We start from the raw sequence: 20,000 nt of genomic DNA, 5'->3' as shown, positions 1-20,000 counted from the left end.
ACGAATATGTAACAGATGAAGAGGAAGTCTGGATATAGGGCGTTGTTCTGTAAAGGTAGTGGAAGTGTTGGGTTAGAGACCTCTTTGCGTTTAACCATGTCGACACTTAGTCCAGCATAAGGGCGCGTCTTAATGCATTAAGAAAAACAAGATTGACCGTGCAGGTAACTGCCGGAATTTCCAAACCCTTTTCGGATCCATACCATTTAAACTAACTTTTAAAAATCCATATATAAATAGAACCAAAAGAACCTCACATTAATTCTTTCCACAAGTCGAACGGACTTGATAAGCTTAAATGTTCAACTTCTAAATATCTATAGAATATTCAAGAAGCTCTGAAACATTTGAGTTCAACAATGTTTGAACACATTAAAATAGTTCCAGAATATCACAACGGCGTATAAAATTATCAAATACATGGACACCTACTTGTGCAGTATTACCCTTTCCTTAGGAAATATCTCTGTAAGCCTTATTACCATAAACTTATTTTTATTAATTCTCCTTGTTTTATTAATATTAGTCAAAAAATCTTTTTGCACTACTGCAAAGGAATTCTGAAGCTCAATGTATTTATTTTATCCCTTATTCTTACGACTTCCTCACAATATGAATATATGCAAATATGGTCAATCTATGAAACATACTTATATATATTTTATAAAATAACAGGGAGACCTATATGAGCAGTCAACTCGTCAAGAAGCAACCACGCAAAAACAGTTCTCACTAAACTTCTTGTAAAATATTAGATCACAACTACTATTGATTGATATGCAACCACGCAAGAACATTTCTTATTAGACTTCTATGTATAATAACTTATTAAACTTTTATGAACAATAACTTGATCTATACGAGTACTCATAGTATATCTATATCTATAAGGAAGGTTCCTACAAAAACATCACCATCAGCATAATAATATTCATCTGACAGCTTGTATGAAAAAACTGATCCTGAGGGACTTGCGAGGCATTTACAGTTGACTATGCTTAAAATATTTCTTCTGTTCGCGAGCTGAGATATGGTAACTCTACGCTTGGTCACCTATGAATTCAAAAAATAAAAGGAATTATTTCACCTCAAGACTATTATCAAAAGACTCAAAGACTGCAGACACAAAAAATCACAGATCAGACTTCAAGCTTCAGACTACAAATTGCAGACTGCAAACTGCAGACTGTACAGTCAAAATATTATTCAGACATGTAAAATTAAAAACCATCACTTAATAAAGAAAACCATACATATCATAAAGAATGCCAAGATATAGCTTCAGCAAAAGTATTAGTGTCACCTAAACACATATAATCTGAGTGTCAAACACTTATAAAGCCATATGCCAAAGTACCCGTTTAGGACTGAACTGAAAACCTTTGAAAAATCATTAAGTGGTTTATGACCTAACTAAGAATTACTTCACAGCTATATATAAAAAAAATGATATTGCAAAAAGCATTAACTGGAACCAAACTTAATGTTGTACAAACCATTACTGTAACCCAGACGTAGTATCAATGACAGCAAAAATGCACCAAGTTGATTTTTGTTTACGTGAATGTAATCTAAAAATATTACCCATAATAAAACAGATACATAATTGGCAAGGAAAATGGTTTTGATAAAGTAATAAATATTTAACTTGGCTATCTTTTGGTTAAAACCTATTCTAAAAAGAAAATCAACACCATCCTTTGTAAATTCTATGAGATGGTTTGCTACAAATGAGAAAAATCTTTCAATAATAAGTTGTTTCCAGGTACAACTGGACCTCATTAACTGTGGCTGGGTCACGGAAAATCACAATAGCTATCATTTTAAATAAAACAACTCAAACCAACTATTACGTTTAGAGAGCCTAGCTTCAAATTGGACTGCTTGAACCTCCGTAAAAACGGCCCGAGTTATTAAGATGTTATTTCTAATCACTGAGGAAAAAAACTAAACCATCCATATTTACATAATATAGTATCGGCAAAACGGAAGTTATCTTCCTAGCGAACGTGATATGTGTGCATCTCAGCCCAAACAACATTCTAAACGACTCAAAATGACCACATGGAGTACTGTAGTCAGCATACTATCTAATGCTTTCAGCCAATGGTATTCGATGAAAACTACCGAAGAAAATCCCAAAAAGTAAAATACTATGCTTACCTAGCACAGACAAAATATCAACTGTATTCGGTACAGGAACACCGGAGAATAGCTCTGCAATAAATGTGCAAGATCTAACACAACTATTCACTTTCGATTCTTATCTGATACAACTAATACAAGTGCAAAGGATTTCAAATCGCTCACTCACATGAATACTAGCGACTTTTAGTCGTCAAATGAAGGTTAATTGGCTTGAGAAATTGTTCGCCTTCCAAAGATGGAACCTGCTTTACTCTAGCAATAATTATTATTGTATAATGAAATATCTCAACATCCATCACATTTGTCTAGTTTATCAAAAAAAATCATTACGTGATTGGAAACCTATATTACAAACTATTCATTATTAACAACTGTTGGGTATAAACCATTCAAAAGGAATATTTCCACCAAAAGGATTATTTCTGATCTAGATAAGACCATTTAAATGATATCATGACATGAAATGGAATATTCGTGTGAAGAAAATGTGTTTAACTTATATTTGCATGGGAAATTGTGCTATCCTTAACTGCATCGTTTATTCCTGAAACGGATTAAATACGCATGGACTTACCGACATAAGTATTATCCTCCGAAGTCGATGTTCCTGAATCTGAACATTCGTTAAACGAAAGTGAATACATGTAAACTTCACATTTAACTGTTTTTCCCGCATTGCTGGTAACATAACAATGTCAGATGGATCTCCCGATGCAACAGTATACATATAAAATAATTAAATAACAGGGAAGTCACCAGTAACGGTACTAAACTACTTAGAACTGATATTTTATTGTAACCATACCAACTAGCTGTAATTCACGTTTGCTTTTGATAGGAAATTAAATAAAATTAAAGTTACGAGGAATTTTGCTTTCCAGAAAAAGTTTGAAACGGACTTAAATGCATATCAAGTGTCTTAAAAACAAAATAGCTTCGTAAGGATATTTGGAAAATAAATGTAATAAATTAAGAACAGCCGAGTCAGAAAACTGCTTACACTTACTTCCATCTCAGTGCGTTCATTGCAATCACTGTGCAGTACTTAAAACCATGTTTGTAACATCAAATATATACAGACAAGACGGATTTACCTTCAGGAAGCTCCTATTATGTTATAGTGGTTTGTTCTTGTTCGTAATAAGAATTTTTAAAATCTGTGATAAACTATTGTTCGGGTTTTTAACGTGTATATTGCTTTGATGAACGTTCTGGTTTTAATTCTCAAGTCATCACGTACTGAAAATTATTATTAAAATTATTATGCTTAATATAAAAATTCTTGTCACCAGTTACATTGCTACGATTGTTATATAAATTAATTTAAGTGCTTGCTTATTATACTGCCAAAGTTATTACATGTCTGCATGTTAAGCACGGATTCACAGTTGTAAGGACTTGAGATATATAACTATAACACTGTTATTCGACTTAAAATAAACTTCACTAAATTAATGAACAATATTGATAGAAGTACCTGCTGGTTGAATACAAGAAGTCGAAACTGATAAAAGAGTGGGTATAAAGAACAAGGTTCCTAGCCTGGCCGGTAATAGTTATTACATAAGAATCTATATATCGTTTAGCTGCAAAACCTATCAGACTGTCAATATAGCAAGTTGTAACAGTCAGCACATATCCGTAACTGTAAATGTGATGCCTTGTGCCGAACATGAATACACTAATTGCATATACAAAACTAATCTAAAACTAGGCAAACGTATCTGTCAGTGAATAACTCTTCCTATCTATTAATCAAAATATACTACGTAATGTAAAAATCTCATCTATAACTAGCATTGTCCCATAGCACTGTCTAATGATAGTCTAAAAATCTTCCCGTGGTTACCAGACCCAAATTTAATGTTTTCGTTCCGCTGCAGATATTTCTTTACGTAATCTATAAAAGAATATGTCTATTGTAACCGTCTGACAGGGTCTGTAATTTCTTATGCAACTAAAAGATCCTCTCTTCACCATTACCACACTCTTGAAATGTCCTTAAGTTGAATGTGTATTTTCCACAGTAAAAAATATGCCTATTACTGTCACCTTCCGTATCTCTATTCCTAACACTACTTTGTTAACACTTGCAAATTTGCTAATTGTATGAATACACTCCACTTGAACGTAATCACCTATAAAGTCACAAGAAGGAAATTACTGAAATCAAAACACTTCAAATAAATAAAAATGAGAATGTGAAAAATCGAAGGGGATAAAAATACTCACACGATGGCTACTCTTACAAGGACACAATTATCATGCAAAATGTGCATCTACGTGTAATGTAAAATATCTGTTGAGGAGCGCATTTTGAAAAGTATGAGCAATAACACTCTTCTACAGGGAACAGGTTGAGCAAAAGGTTAAAAAGTGGGAGGAGGGAGGTATAATTAGGTCCAGCTCGTCACCATTTAATTTCCCATTGTTGGCAGTACCTAAGAAGGATGGTTCAATTCGTGTATGTGTGGATTTTAGAAAATTAAATAAGAAGACCATTCCAGACAGGTATCCAGTGGCATGTTTGCCAGATTTGTTTGTGGAGATTAAAGGTAAGAATATCTATTCATCAACTGATCTCATGCATGGTTTTTGCAAGTGCTATTGAGTGAGGAGAGTAGGAAATTGACAGCATTCTCGATCCTGAAAGGACAATATGAATTTACAAAGGTGCCTTTTGGTTTGTCAGGTGGTCCTATTACATTTACAAGGTTAGTGAATACTGCCTTGCATGGAATGTTGGGGAAAAATGTATTTGTTTTTATGGATGATATATTGATTGCTACAGATTCTATGGAGGAACATTTAGAAGAGCTTAGGGAAATCCTTAGGAGGCTTAGAATGACGGGTCTAAAAGTTAAATAAGCCAAGTGTGATTTCTTAAGGAAGAATATTGTGTATTTAGGACATGTCATTTCGAAAGAAGGTGTTCGAGTGAATGATGTACACCCAAGACTAAGAAAAACGTATGCTCGTGCATGGGAATGGAGGGGCTTTTCTGTAGATTCCTGAAAGGTTTTTCTACATTGTTGGCAGCTTTGACGGATGTATTGAGGGATGATGCACAGTTTTCATGGGGTGAAGCTCAGCAGATAGCCTTTCAGAAAGTTAAAGAGGTTTTGATGAGTCCTCCAGTTTTGATGTCCCAGGATTTTTCTTTACTGTTAACGTTGGTGACGGATGCCAGTCAAGTTGGGGTAGGTGCAAGTTTAATGCGGAAATTTGAGGGTAAATTGCATCCAATAGCTTTTAATTGCAGAAAGTTAAAGACATGAGGGAGTAATGAAAGGTTAATGGCGGCTGTGGATAAGGAAGCTTGCAGTGGTGTCTAGTTTGTTGCATTTTAAGATGTTACTGATGGGAATAAGTTCTTACGGATCATAAGCCGTTGTTGGATCTTTTTAATAAACCTGATCTGTCACGTAAGAGGGCTAGGTGGCTTTTGACAATTAGAGATTTTGATGTTAAGCTTAGGTACATTGAGGGTAAACATAATGTGGTAGAGAAGGCTCTTAGTAGGAATTTTGTGGATACGGAAGATGAGCATGTGTGCAATGCAACTGGCGTGTGTGTGGATTGGGATATTTGTTTGGTGGAGAAGAAACAAGATGAAGATGGGGTTTAGCAGACGCAACAGCATTTCTTAGAGGGAATTCAGGTTTGGAGTTAGAGGGTAATTTGTTGGTGAGGAGAATAAAACATAAAGCTAAGGAGTAGTGAGGATCAGGGTGATACAATGCAGATTGTGGTACAAAGAAATTGATTTCAGTGGTTCTGGAGATAGTACATCACAAATTTGGTATTTCAGAGAAGACGTATCAGAAAGTACCTGGTAAATTTTTCTGGAAAAATATGTTTTCTTCAGTGCAGACATTTTTGAAAGGATGCTCGGTGTGTAATTCGTGTAAACCAGCGAGGGTTATGTTATGTAAATTGGGGTCTTTTCCTATCCTTTTTAGGCTGTTTCAGGGGGTTCACACGGATCTATTGACGAAATTTTGTGAGTCAGGGTTTGGACATAAGCATTTTTTAGTGGTCGTTGATGAATTAAAGAGGTTCGTGGAGATTTTTCCATTAAAGAATAAGATGAAGGATGAGGTTGCAGTGACATTTTTCCATAGGTATATTTGTAGATATGGGGTTCCGGAGATACTTATTACGGATAATGGGAGAGAATTTGTGAATAGAACGTTAGAGTGTCTTGCAGAAGTTAATGGGGATACAGAAAGTAAATATTGCTTCAGGCTCTTAGAGTTATAGTGGGTGGTGATAGATATATAGATGTGGTTAGACAGCATTAATACAATGGTTAGTAGCACTATTGGTGTGTCACTGGTGGAGGCATTGTTTGGTTATCCAGTTCTGGATGCATTTGATTTGGTATCGATACCACGTTGTGATGATACAGTTAAGTCGTTGGTTGCTACAGCTAAAGAGAGACATGCACGTCCTAGTATTTATTTGGAGTCAAAGACTCGAGAAATGGTTGCGAGAAGTGATGCAAAATCTGATGGCGTAAGAGTTGCAGTTGGGGATAATGTATTTTTGAAGATTAGTATAAAAAATTACTTGAGCTATAAGTTGGGTCCCAACTTTGAAGGACTGTTTCGTGTTATAGAAGAGAAAAGGGGAAATAGGTTCAACGTTTTGAATGAAGACACGGGTGCGACGAAGTTAACACACATACCTAAGATTAAATGTTTAATTTGGTTTCTTTGTTTGTTTCTTTTTGGTGGGTGTTTGCTTTGGGTATTCTGGGGATAATGAGTTTTGAAATGTGGGGTGGGATGACTGTGGAGTCTTTCAATCTTTCTATGCCTTCTTTTGTGGAATTAAGCATTTAGTTATGTTTTTTTTTTTATCACTTGTCTCATTTATATTTTTCGTGAATGGTAGAACCAGGAGACGAAAAAGTGGGGTGGTTGCTTTAGCCATAGTGGTGACCTAGATTTGACAATAGCTTAGTTTACAGTTCATACAACGAGTTTAAATATTGAGAAAAAGACCAAATCATTGTTAACAGAGATCATATCTCAAGTAAAAGTGGTAACAGCAGTGTTGGAAGGGCGTATTTCTGGTGATATTTTACCTTTGGGGTGTTAGAATCAGTCTTGATGAATGGGGCTTATAAATGAGGGTCCAATATAATTTTCACTGGTGGTGATTATATAGGTACTATGGGATAATAACAGTATGTTTATCAGACACGGTTAATTGTGGAGATACCTACGGGTGCCAAGAACCCGTTTTTGTAGTTATATATTATGACCTTTTTCTAGTACATATAATTATGCAATAATAATGTTAGAATGACTAGAAACTATGTACATGATAGAGGATAAATTTCAATCAGTAGCCATCGATTATAAGGGCGGGTGTACATTAGTCCATGATAGATATATTTGTGAAAATAGAGGGTTTGTAATGAATATAGTTCCTGGGGGCTGTGCGTTTCAACTAACACATGACGTGACTCCGATAAAATGTACTTTTAGACCAGTTCCTATTGTCTACATGGTGATGCCATTAGAAAAAACTTCAGCAATATTCTGTAGGAGCTGCAGATTGAAGGAGATATGACAAAAGGGGTTGACATCAATCCTGTTAGAAGGGTCGCTGCTCTTCGATGGAGCGTGTAGAATAGTTTATCATCCTTAGCAAGAGGATTTATAATTCATCAGCAAACATCTTCCTGCAACATATCCGCAATCAACACTGTGTTGTGGAATTACCAGCTATGGTAGAGTTTACACCATAGACATGGTTAAAACAAATAGGAGATATGGACTATCTCAAACGGTTGGTTAGTCACAAGTTAATCTTGTCATGTGTTTTCGGTGTGTTATAACTGCTTATAATAATCATATGTGATACCATTTTCTTCCGAACGATGTAGGTGGTTGTGCTGTTTCAACCAGAAACAGTCCCCTCAGGTTCAACTGTCAATTAGTCACGAAACTGCACCACAGTGATTGAATAAATGTGATTTGGAGTCGAGGACAACCTGTGAGTGGGTGGTCCAAGCCCTGTCAAATGGGTGTAGAGGTATTAGTGACATAAAACTCTTTCAATGTTTCTCAGTTTTGCAGGTAAGAGGAATGTGACCTGGATGTCTGTTATTCAACATTTTTCATTTACAGCCACTGTTGGATACAAGCTAATTCAGCAACACATGTCCAAGCAGAGCTCCTGTCTCTGTGTTCTAGACAGAATGTTCTAGAAGCCTGGGACCCGGTTTTAGACGAATTTCTAGGTGTGCCAACCGGATATGAGCATTAGCTCGTGTGTGGTGGAAGATGTTAGGTGAAAAGGTATTTTGTGAAATGTATGGCATTGCTGGGCGAGAAACAGTGATAGCCGGACATTGGAATTCCAGGCTCCGATTCCTTGCTGAAAAGGGTGAGTTCTGAAAAACTTTAATGAACATTGTAGTTGCCCATCTTTACTTTTATTGTTTTAGTGATTCATCATTTATGACATTTATATTGTCAGTGCTTTTACATATGTTCGTGGTGTTGTGATGGTATCACAGACCTTTTTGATTTTGCTATTAATGTGGGGTATTTATTCCTTCCCAGATGTTCCAAGATGGAGCCATGATTAGTCATGCATTACACAGACATGCATGTAATGTAACCATTATGGGAAGAGGTCATTTAAAGGAACTGTGACAAAAAGATACTTTATACAATGGAGACAAATGATTATTATTAGGGAGTTCAAATGGGGAAGAATCCTATTTATAGTTTTGGTGTTTACTAAGATTGTTTTTGGAGAAGATATTCATTTATAATTTAAATTCTTTTATTTTTTGTAAATTTTCTTATTTATCATGTTTTTAATTTGTTATATGTTTGCTTCCCAGAATAAACTATTTTTGTACATAGGGTTTAATTTCCACACAACAGTTTAGGGTATTTTGAGAGAGAGAGAGAGAGAGAGAGAGAGAGAGAGAGAGAGAGAGAGAGAGAGAGAGAGATGCTCTTCCTCGGTCAGCTACCAACGTGCGCAACTTTCCGAAAGTAGGCGAAAAACAAGGTTGTATGGGTTTTTCCAAACAACATATATGTGTGTGTGCATGTATGTATGTATGTATTCATTCTCAAGGATCATGGGAAACGAAGACACAATTCTTACTAATGTATTTGCCTACGTTTCACGAAACATGTCACATTTTTAAAGTTAAAATATAATTTGCGCAAAAGATGGAATCATAGTATTAATTTTTTTATGACATGAAATAAAAAAAAAAAACTGTTGTACAGATTATTTCTTTAGGCTTTTGAAATGTGACATGAGTCATGAAGCGTCACCAAATAAATTTGTAAGAATGGAGAGTTTTGCATAATTTGTTCCTTGAGGGTGTGTGCGATATGTCCGTGGCTTCACCTTCTGTATGTATGTATATATATATATATATATATATATATATATATATATATATATATATATATATATATATATATATATATATATACAGAAGAAGGAGCCAAGGACAAGACGCACGAATCCTCAAGGAACAAATTATATATATATATATATATATATATATATATATATATATATATATATATATATATATATATATATATATATATATATATATATATATATATATATATATTTATATATATATATATATATATATATATATATATATATATATATATATATATATATATATATATATATATATATATATATATATATATATATATATATATATATATATATATATATATATATATATATATATATATATATATATATATATATATATATATATATATATGATTATTATCACATTTGTACGTGATTCATTTATCACACATTACCACAGGTGAAAAATAAGAGACGGGGTGTAGGTCCTGACCGGTTTCGACTTTATTTCCAAGCCATTGACGAAGGACTAATGCATAGTATTAGAAGTCACAAATATATATACTACACAGGAACAGTGCTGACGAACATACACAGCCGTTAGAGACTACATATCCAGCCACAGGCCAGTGTCAAGGTAGGAGTGGCCTTCAAAACTCATTTGGCTAAAAATCACAATGACAATATTCATAAACATACCATCGCCCAACAAGGGGTCAGCTTCTTTCACCAAAGGCCCATAAAATAAGCACAATGAAGATAGTATTATATATCGAAGTGTGTCTGTGTATAATTTAGTACTTTTGGCAATACTGCAATTTTCTTAGCATTTTAAGCTACCTGATAATGAGTATTTAGTTTATTATTGCATCTTGAATTTTTCTTTTTACCTCTTGCATTTCCCTGTCTCTCTGATCTCGCCTTGCCACGTCGTCCGCCCTATTCATAGACACCAACTATTTATTCGTCATCTCTACTTGTTTTAACTTCCCTTGCGGAAGCTGATGTCTGAAGGTCATAAACATTTATCTAAAATGTCGCATTCTGGCGCTGAGTTCAAACTCTGAGCAATGATGTAACTTTGGTAGTATTCCTTTCACTGACATCAGTGGGTAAGCCGGTTATCCCAATATTAACATATTATTATCAAAATGAGAGAAAAAAAGGAAGACAACGAAAACTAAGAGGCAATATGCACACCTACATCAAACTGTAAACACACAACAGAAGTAATCAATGGCATATATTACAAACAGTTATCTAGAACCCAAATAATTCGTCCAACCTTGCCAACATGAGCTCTTATTGGCTCTTGTCTTCTTTTGACTTTTTTCTCTCTACAGTGTCTTCCGAGCTATTTCTCTTTCCCACCCCTTATTATTCCTCTTACTTCCTCGCTTCCTCCTGAGCTGGTTTCCTGCCCCGGGAAGCCCCTTTCAGCAATAACAGGAACACTCACAGTTATTAGAAACGCTGCTGCATCCACGAGCTAAGATGTCTCACATCACCGGAAGGTTGTTGCAACATACCTGAAAAGGGTAACAAAGGACATATTTTAATCATCAAAGAACACAGATGAAAAAGTTTATTCTGTTTGTTTAATGAAGCTTAAATGAGTTTTGTAGCTCAAGGTTTGTAAATAAAAAAATTCATATATATATATATATATATATATATATATATATATATATATATATATATATATATATATATATATATATATACACACACACACACACATATATATATATATATATATATATATATATATATATATATATATATATATATATATATATATATATATAAAGAAATACACCTGGTGACTGGTCGCTTATCACTTACGAATTCCCCTTCGGTGTTTATTCTAAGGTTGAGTGAAACTGATATTAAATGAGATTTGTAGCTCAAGGTTTGTAAATATAAAACATATATATATATATATATATATATATATATATATATATATATATATATATATATATATATATATATATATTATATAAATGTAAAAATTTATAAATTTTATATAAATGTAAAATTTTATATATACATATATATATATATATATATATATATATATATATATATATATATATATATATATATATATATATATATTTTTATATAAATGTAAATATTTTATATATATATATATATATATATATATATATATATATATATATATATATATATATATATGAAATTTTTATATTTACAAACCTTGAGCTTCAAAACTCATTTCATATCAGTTTCACTCAACCTTAGAATAAACAGCGAAGGGGAATTCATAAGTGATAAGCGACCAGTCACTAGGTGTATTCGAACCACTGAATGGTTGGGAAGAATGACTTTCCAGTTACAATACCATTCTGCTATCCAGGAGGTATAAGTTGAAACTAACTCTGTCGTACATATGCCTTATCGAATTCAGGTTTTATACCAGTCCACCTCCACCATGATAGCCGATTGGTACATTTGAAACACGTAACTATTCATGAATTTGACAGGCATAATTATGTACGACAGTCTGTATCGGCGTTTACCTCTCTTGATCGCAGAATGGTAGCATTAGAAAAGTCGTAATCCCAACCATTCGGTGGTTCGAGTCTACCTGGTGATGGGTAGATTGTCACTTGTAAATTCCCTTTCGGTGTTTATTCCGAGATTCAGTGAATTTGATATTAAAAGACATTGGTAGCTTAATGTTTATGAATCTCTCTCTCAGAGAGAGAGAGAGAGAGAGAGAGAGAGAGAGAGAAAGAGAGCAGCAAATCATTAAGAAGGTCTGAGAAAGAGATTAGTCACTTCTAGGGTAATATGGAAAGAAACACTTCGTTTCAGTGAAGGTATTAATGTGTGTCGCTATTCTATTTTCCCCGTATAGTGACAGATAACCTAGACTCCCAAACATTAGTTTGGTAGCTAATTCTGATTACGAAAATACATTGGACTACAACACTTGAATCTTATACATCAGAACAGAATTGATGTTTTGTTTTCAGAATCAATATCGTTACCCATTCCCTACGCCAACACCTCCTCTCTCTCTCTCTCTCTCTCTCTCTCTCTCTCTCTCTCTCTCTCTCTCTCTCTCTCTCTTCTCTTTAATTTGTAGCTTTTCGTTCATTCTTCGCTGAGCACAAAGGGAGAGATAATCCGCCTATCACGCGATCTTGTAACACCCGTCTAGCCACCTTTCCTGGAAGTCAGCCTTTGGTCACAAACAGGAAATCGAGATTTTCGAGAAATTCTTAACCTTGCGCCGAAAATGAGATCGTTAACGGTCCATATTGAAAGTTTCCACAAAATCGTGATGCAATAAAAAAAAAAATTACTTACCCACAAAATACAAACCCAAAACGGTGATTGTCTGTGACCACCATAAGACTTAACTCCAATTACTACTCTATTTCATGTTTTCCGTATTAGTTTAAACCTAATTTCAAAACTGTTTGGAAAGCTATTCTCTTAATCACACCACTCATATGATAACCATAAAAATATTTCAGAGAAATATCGGGAAAATTGACAAAGCGCGAAAATCTGACAATGCAATATTGGCAATATTTATGGCGTTGAGCAGATGAAAAAGTTAAATAATCCTTTTTCATTTTCCAGAAAATATATCTAATTACAAGTATCGGGTATATACATGACTAAAACGTATTATTCTTCACAGCTCACATATCAGACATCACATAAATGTGACACTTGTGATTTATTATATGAATCAAGAGTGTATTTGTGCTCGGTGTTTAGATGAACGGAAGGCTAATTAGCATTAATTCATCAATTGAGAGAGAGAGAGAGAGAGAGAGAGAGAGAGAGAGAGAGAGAGAGAGAGAGAGCATCTCAGCCTTAATGATGAATGATCTTCCGGTAAGATAAACGAAAAAATCTATGATAAAGAGATAAAATGTAAAAGAAAAAAAAAACTCGGCTTTCCATAAATACAGAAGCAGCAATATGGACTGGTAGTTTCCTAAAGATATACAAGTGATATGGTTTTTGGCCTGGAAAACAAGATTGTTCAGTATACCGATGATGCAACACTTGTGGTTGTAGTAAAGTCTCCACTTATGAGAAATGAAGCAGGTCTCAGCCTCGGTTGGGACATGGACAGGATCAGGGAATGGTGTAGTCGGTGGGGTATAAGGCTGCACTCCAGTAAAACGAAAACACTATTGATTAGCAGATCTTGTACTGATTTTCCACCCCACCCTCCCCTTCAGGTGGATGGGACTCTGCTGAATGAGTCTGAAGCTCTAACTATTCTAGGTGTAACTTTTGACACATCTTACTTTTAAGAAATATTTAATGAAAGTTTCAGCAAATGTTGCACGAAAGCTAGGTATTGTTCATAAGGCCTCATGTGATAAATCAATGCAACGTGTTTTAGGTCATTTGTCCCTTTTACTGGAATACTGTTCTCTGGCGTGGATGTCTGCTTCTGCCAGAAATTTATGTCTTTTAGATAGAGCGGTTCGTGGTGGTAGGTTTCTGTTTCTTAACAGTAGCAGTTATGACTTGAACCATCGACGGATGGTCTCTTGTTTGTCACTTTTTCATAAGTTGCATTTCAACAGAGATCTTTCACATTCACAATGGATTCCTGATCCCCTTTACCTGCTGAGAACAACCAGATTCGCTGAACAGCAACACCAATATGCAGTAAATGTGCATCGCTGTCGAACTTCTCAGTCCCAGAGGTCCTTTTATTCCTCACATCGATGGGCAGTGGAACAGCCTCCCTGCTGAGGATGTCGTGCAACTGGAACTTCAGAAGTTCAAGCGAAGATGCAATGCATTGCTACCCTGATGCATTCTCCTTTTATTTTAATAATTTACTTACGTTTTTATTTATCTATTTATTTCTTTGTTAATTTATTTGTTTTTCCAATAACTGATCTCGTCTTTCTGTTGTTTTTTCATTACCTTCTATTACTTCTTTCGAATGAGAACCATATTCTTTGGAAGCTTTAATTTCAAGCCAGTGGGCTTGTTCCATGTGAATAGGGTTCTTCTTCTTCTGAATAATAATAATAATAATAATAATAATAATAATAATAATAATAATAATAATAATAATAATAATAATAATAATAATAATATCTAAAACCTTACCATATATGCAAATTTTATTTGATACTTTATTTTATCGAGAAAACAATTCAACAATTTTTGGTTAAGGTAAAACTTAACATCGTGTTTATCGCTCAGTCTGTCACGAGTATGAAAAAGAAAAACTCGGTATTATAGAAAAAATAATACCTATTTTTACAAAGGCCTCCTTCTGAAATTATAAAAGGACAAAGGCAGATACATTGGTCTATTTCTATAAGCTACAAATATAGTGAACGTAGGCCTCCGTAGAAAACATACCGTCACCAAAGTCACTACACAAATTAATAAAGGAACTTATAACCATGAACGCAAAAATTTTTTTAATGATAAATTTTGATACTGAATCTACAGCGTGGATTTGCTGGGTTTCTTTGGTGGAGTTAGAAACAATAACAGGAATAAAAACCTACAGGGTTTCCATGGCGGCAAGTCGTCGCATTTTCATAGGTGTGTGCAGGGTCATCCATGCACTCTCTAACCATGTTCATCAAGATACAATCACGTCTCCTTAAATTATCCTTCAAATCGCCACAAACTTACACACACACACACACACACACATACGGCAATGGAAAAAAACATATCCCCTACAAAATTATCTGGTAATGGTAATGGAAGGCAGTTAACATCAATTCCTAAAGGAATTTTTCTTATGAAAGTAAAAACAAAAGGCATGCTGTAATATTACAATTCCAGAAGTTACACAAGTTAAACCAGAAACGATTTAAACATATCAAAACCTAATATAACAACAAAGGAAACCCCAACAAATTCAGGGAAAGTATTATAGCTACAACTGCTTCCAGGCCTCAATACGCACCCGTCTCTAATCAGCCCTTCAACAGAAACTGAACGACGGTTACCAGTATCAACTTTACAACAACGCGCAGGGGAAGACTCAAGGGACCACCGCCAAATTGTCTACAAGATGTATTTCTGTTAAGACGCCAGCCACTCTGTCCCTCAGGGGCTAATATCAAGAGAAATGTATTGTTATGCGGTGACAGGGCCCATGCTGCCCCAGGGAGTAATGCTTAAACAATTGCAACCTCCTCATATGGAGGAATGAAACGGAGGAGGGGAGGTGGGGAAGGAGAACGATGATCAATTTAGATAAAATGACACCAGAGGGGATAAAATGGCTGCCTCATTTGGATACTGCGTATTCAATACTTGAAGTGCGTAGTTTATAAAAAAAAAAAAACTTAAATAAGAAAAGGAAAAAAAGCTTGTCGCATGACCATATAGGTTTCTAAAAAGCAGCATTAACCCAGCCTCGAGAAAAGCTATATTCTAAACTATCTTTTTTTTTTTATTAAAGGACATAAAATGGAGGTTTAAGTTATTTTAAGCAATTTAAGTCTATGTTAAGGTTTTCTTCCACTATTTATTTTACTATGATTGGACAATCAGACGAGCCAACATTCTGATACAGAGAATAGCTGACCTCAGAAAAAAATAATTTGAACCGAAAATCGTCTTTTAAGCAATAAATCATCTTAACCATAGACACGCTCTGATGACAAGTAAGACCATCCGCGTTTTACAGCAAAGGGTATGAAATAAGATGGGGGTCAATCCGAACCCCACAGTTGCTATGCAACCATCATCCATATTCTGTTTTCAATGACAGATTCCATCTCGAACCATGATAGGACAAAAGCTCATAGTTATACACAACTTGTCTCCTGATCATTCTTTCAATGAAATATACCGCTAAGAAGCTACTGTATCTTCGAAGAAACGTATAATCATACGTTTTACACAGATCTGATATTAAAACATATGGTTGAGGATTCTAAAATTATAAAATAGAGGGAGGGAGTATAGCACTATCAAATATTCAACTTATGTGTATGTATGCATATGTATGTATACATATATATATATATATATATATATATATATATATATATATATATATATATATATATATATATATATATATAAATATATATATATATATATATATATATATATATATATATATATATATATATATATATATATATATATATATATATATATATATATATATATATATATATATATATATATATATATATATATATATATATATATATATATATATATATATATATATATATATATATATATATATATATATATATATATATATATATATATATATATATTTATATATATATATATATATATATATATATATATATATATATATATATATATATATATATATATATATACATATATAAAATCACTAAATCCGCTTCGGAAGGTGAGTGAAAACCAGGACTTTGAACATGTACATTCGTAGTTTATTCTACATTTTCAAGTTCACACTGAATACAAAAGAAGTTGACAGAGATTTATATACAAAAACAGAAATGGGGGTCAGGGTTACAGTTTGTTAATCTGGGTAGCATGTTCATTAAACAAAAAAGACAGGGACAAAGGATCAAGGGATAATCCAGGGTGGAGATTAACATTCATGGTGGATGTAGCTTCAATGAACACAGTCTCTAGCAAATTTCTTTTCCGAAGGTTGTTGACCTTGTAGATAACCGTTGACTTATCCCAGTTCATCGTATGGCCTGTCTTAAGCCAGTGATCCACAATGCCACTATTTGATAAGCCTCTTGAAATGGCATATTTGTGTTGGGAGCTTCTTACTTTTAGTCCTTTTGATGTTTGACCAACATAAATCTTATGACATTCTTTGCAAGGAATACTGTATACAATGCAGTTTGAATTGGGTGGGCTATTCTTAATTAGTTTATTTCTCAAAATATTAACTTAGAATTTAAATATTACATTAACTTACTTTTTAAACATGATAATATTTTGAGAAATAAACTAAAGAAAAGGTTGTCAAACGACCCAATGCTGCAACTATCTCGAGTCTAAGAGACGACCATACGGTAAGCCTTAATAACTGACTTTGTGAGAAAAGGTTCCTGCTGACATCACCTCGAGCAACGATGCATTCATGATGTCCAAGCAACACCTGCACTATTTCTAACCAATAAAATATTCATTGGGATGCTTAATTCCGGTCATCAGAGCAAGGTCAATAACACTATCGCATTTCTAAAATGAGAACTGATCTGTTAATGTGTTTAATTGAATGTTTTTTGGTAAATTACCAATCATTCAAAAATATATTTGAATGGTTTAATTGTGACATACAATAGTACAGCACAGGAAGAGAGCATTGGAGAGAAAAATGCAATATAATTCGATGCCATTCAGTGAACCTTCCTTGAACCTGACCTCATATTTTTCATCATTTTTGCTTGCTGTTTTTTTTCCTGAATATTGTGGAGTTCCATTGCATAGTTCCTGCGTCACGTCATCTCGCTTTTCACATGAAATCAATATTTGTTTCCTTTAATTCTCAAGCAAGAAATTTCTCCAGTCATTCAGAAAAAGCAGTGCTGAAGGAGAATTTACGTCCAAGGGTCACTACATAATTCTGAAAAAGTTTCTACACAATATAGAAATTCTTTGTATGTTTATGGAGAGTTGTCTGTTCGCGTACATTTTCTCATTCTTTCGCAGATATGATTTTTTGTACTTAAGATTCCGAACATCTTAATAGCCGCTGTTCCTGCTTCACATTTTATCATAACCTTCACTGATCTCTTTCCATCAAAACTACCTTGCACCAAAAAAAAAAAAAAAAAAAACACATCCGTTTTCTAAGAACATCTAGCACTAACTGAACTCAAGCTCCCGTTAGCCATTCCTTACACACACACACACACTCTCTCTCTCTCTCTTTCATCTCCTTGGCAGTGGCATCTCACCCACCTCCGCCCTCCCCGCCCTATCTTTTTTAAATTTACTTCAGTCCTTGCTATTGGTCGCCATAACCAGAAAAATCTAAGAATGTGTCCTCACAAATGTAAGGGACATAGCTAAATAAGTGGCCTTTTAAGAAATTTTATATACTTATCAAAGTAGTTAATTAAACAGTTTAGGACAATATCTAAAATTAAGTTTTTGATAAGGAAACGCAAAAATTCAAAGCTTTAGAAATAAGCAAACAACAACATTTAGAGAAAAAGTAAGAAAGTTTAATGATATTGAACTTATTTAGCCATAAGCACGCAAAAGCTACGAAGTGATTGCGTATACAGTTCAGTGTTAAAGAAAAAAAAAATGTATGCATGAGAGTTAAGAGTTCGACAGCTCAGTTTAATGACATGCGAGGTCTCCACTGCACCGCTTTCAGAGGACTTGGCCTCGCCTCAGCATCGAATTTCCGCTAGATGTAAAATCAGCTATTTGGCAAAGTCAAAAATATAATCAGTCATTACTAATAGTAAAGTATGAGTTACACTCAGAGAAGTCCTTCAACACTGTCGAATGTAAAATTTTCCCCAAAACGAGAAATCGTCCGTGTGATAGGCAAATCATGAAATCAATATCCACGGAATTAAAAAATCAAAACCAGAAAAACCGAGAGAAATAAAACATTTCCGATAATCAAATCCTATGCATTTCAATGAAGGATTTCAAACTCTATAAATCTACATTAATTTTAATCTAAGGTCAAAATAGCTTTGGATAAAAAAAAAAATACAAAATATCTTAGGATAAAAAATAAAGCAGTCACTTAAATCAAATGAAAATTCAAGATAAAATCCATTTATTGTAATACGAACATGTAAGTCAAATAAACACCCAAATTTCCAATAAGACTGCTGTCACCACAGAGTGTAAGTCGTAAATAATAGCTGGTTTGATCTATACACGTGAACTTAAGCTCGCTTAAAACTGACCTCACCTGAACATGCCTTACCCAAATTATGACAGCTATACTGGCGATAATTCCGAAGAAAATCTTGGCTGGCCACGCCCCGGGACGGCATCTCATATTTACTTTCGGGTAAACTTCAAAAAATCTTATAATACTTGAGAGCAGTTCTAGCCGGTTTATAAAGATTAAAGTACTTCATAATACGTCAATATTTTCAGCGAACCTTTACACATTGATTTCATTTCCGTCACCTCAGGCAACATCTCGTTATTATTTGAACAACGAACCTAAGTTTGAGTCTGTTCTTGCAGGTGTTATAAAATGTTTACTCCGGCGATCGAATAAACTGGTATTAGGGTTCCCATATAAAAAAAAATGGGAAAAAGCACGTTAAACGAAGAAGAAGAAGAAGAAGAAGAAGAAGAAGAAGAAGAAGAAGAAGAAGAAGAAGAAGAAGAAGAAGAAGAAGAAGAAGAAGGGTTCTGAAAAATATGAGTGGCAAATCAGGTTTTCTTAAAAAGTTCCTGCAATAATCTGTTCGTAAAGTTCGTCTTTTCCCACTGGGTGGGTAATCATTAACGCGTTTATCTATTGATTA

The sequence above is a fragment of the Macrobrachium rosenbergii genome, chromosome 51 (assembly GCF_040412425.1).
Source record: "Macrobrachium rosenbergii isolate ZJJX-2024 chromosome 51, ASM4041242v1, whole genome shotgun sequence".
NCBI classification, from domain to species: Eukaryota; Metazoa; Arthropoda; class Malacostraca; order Decapoda; family Palaemonidae; genus Macrobrachium; species Macrobrachium rosenbergii.
This window is presented reverse-complemented; position numbering follows the sequence as displayed.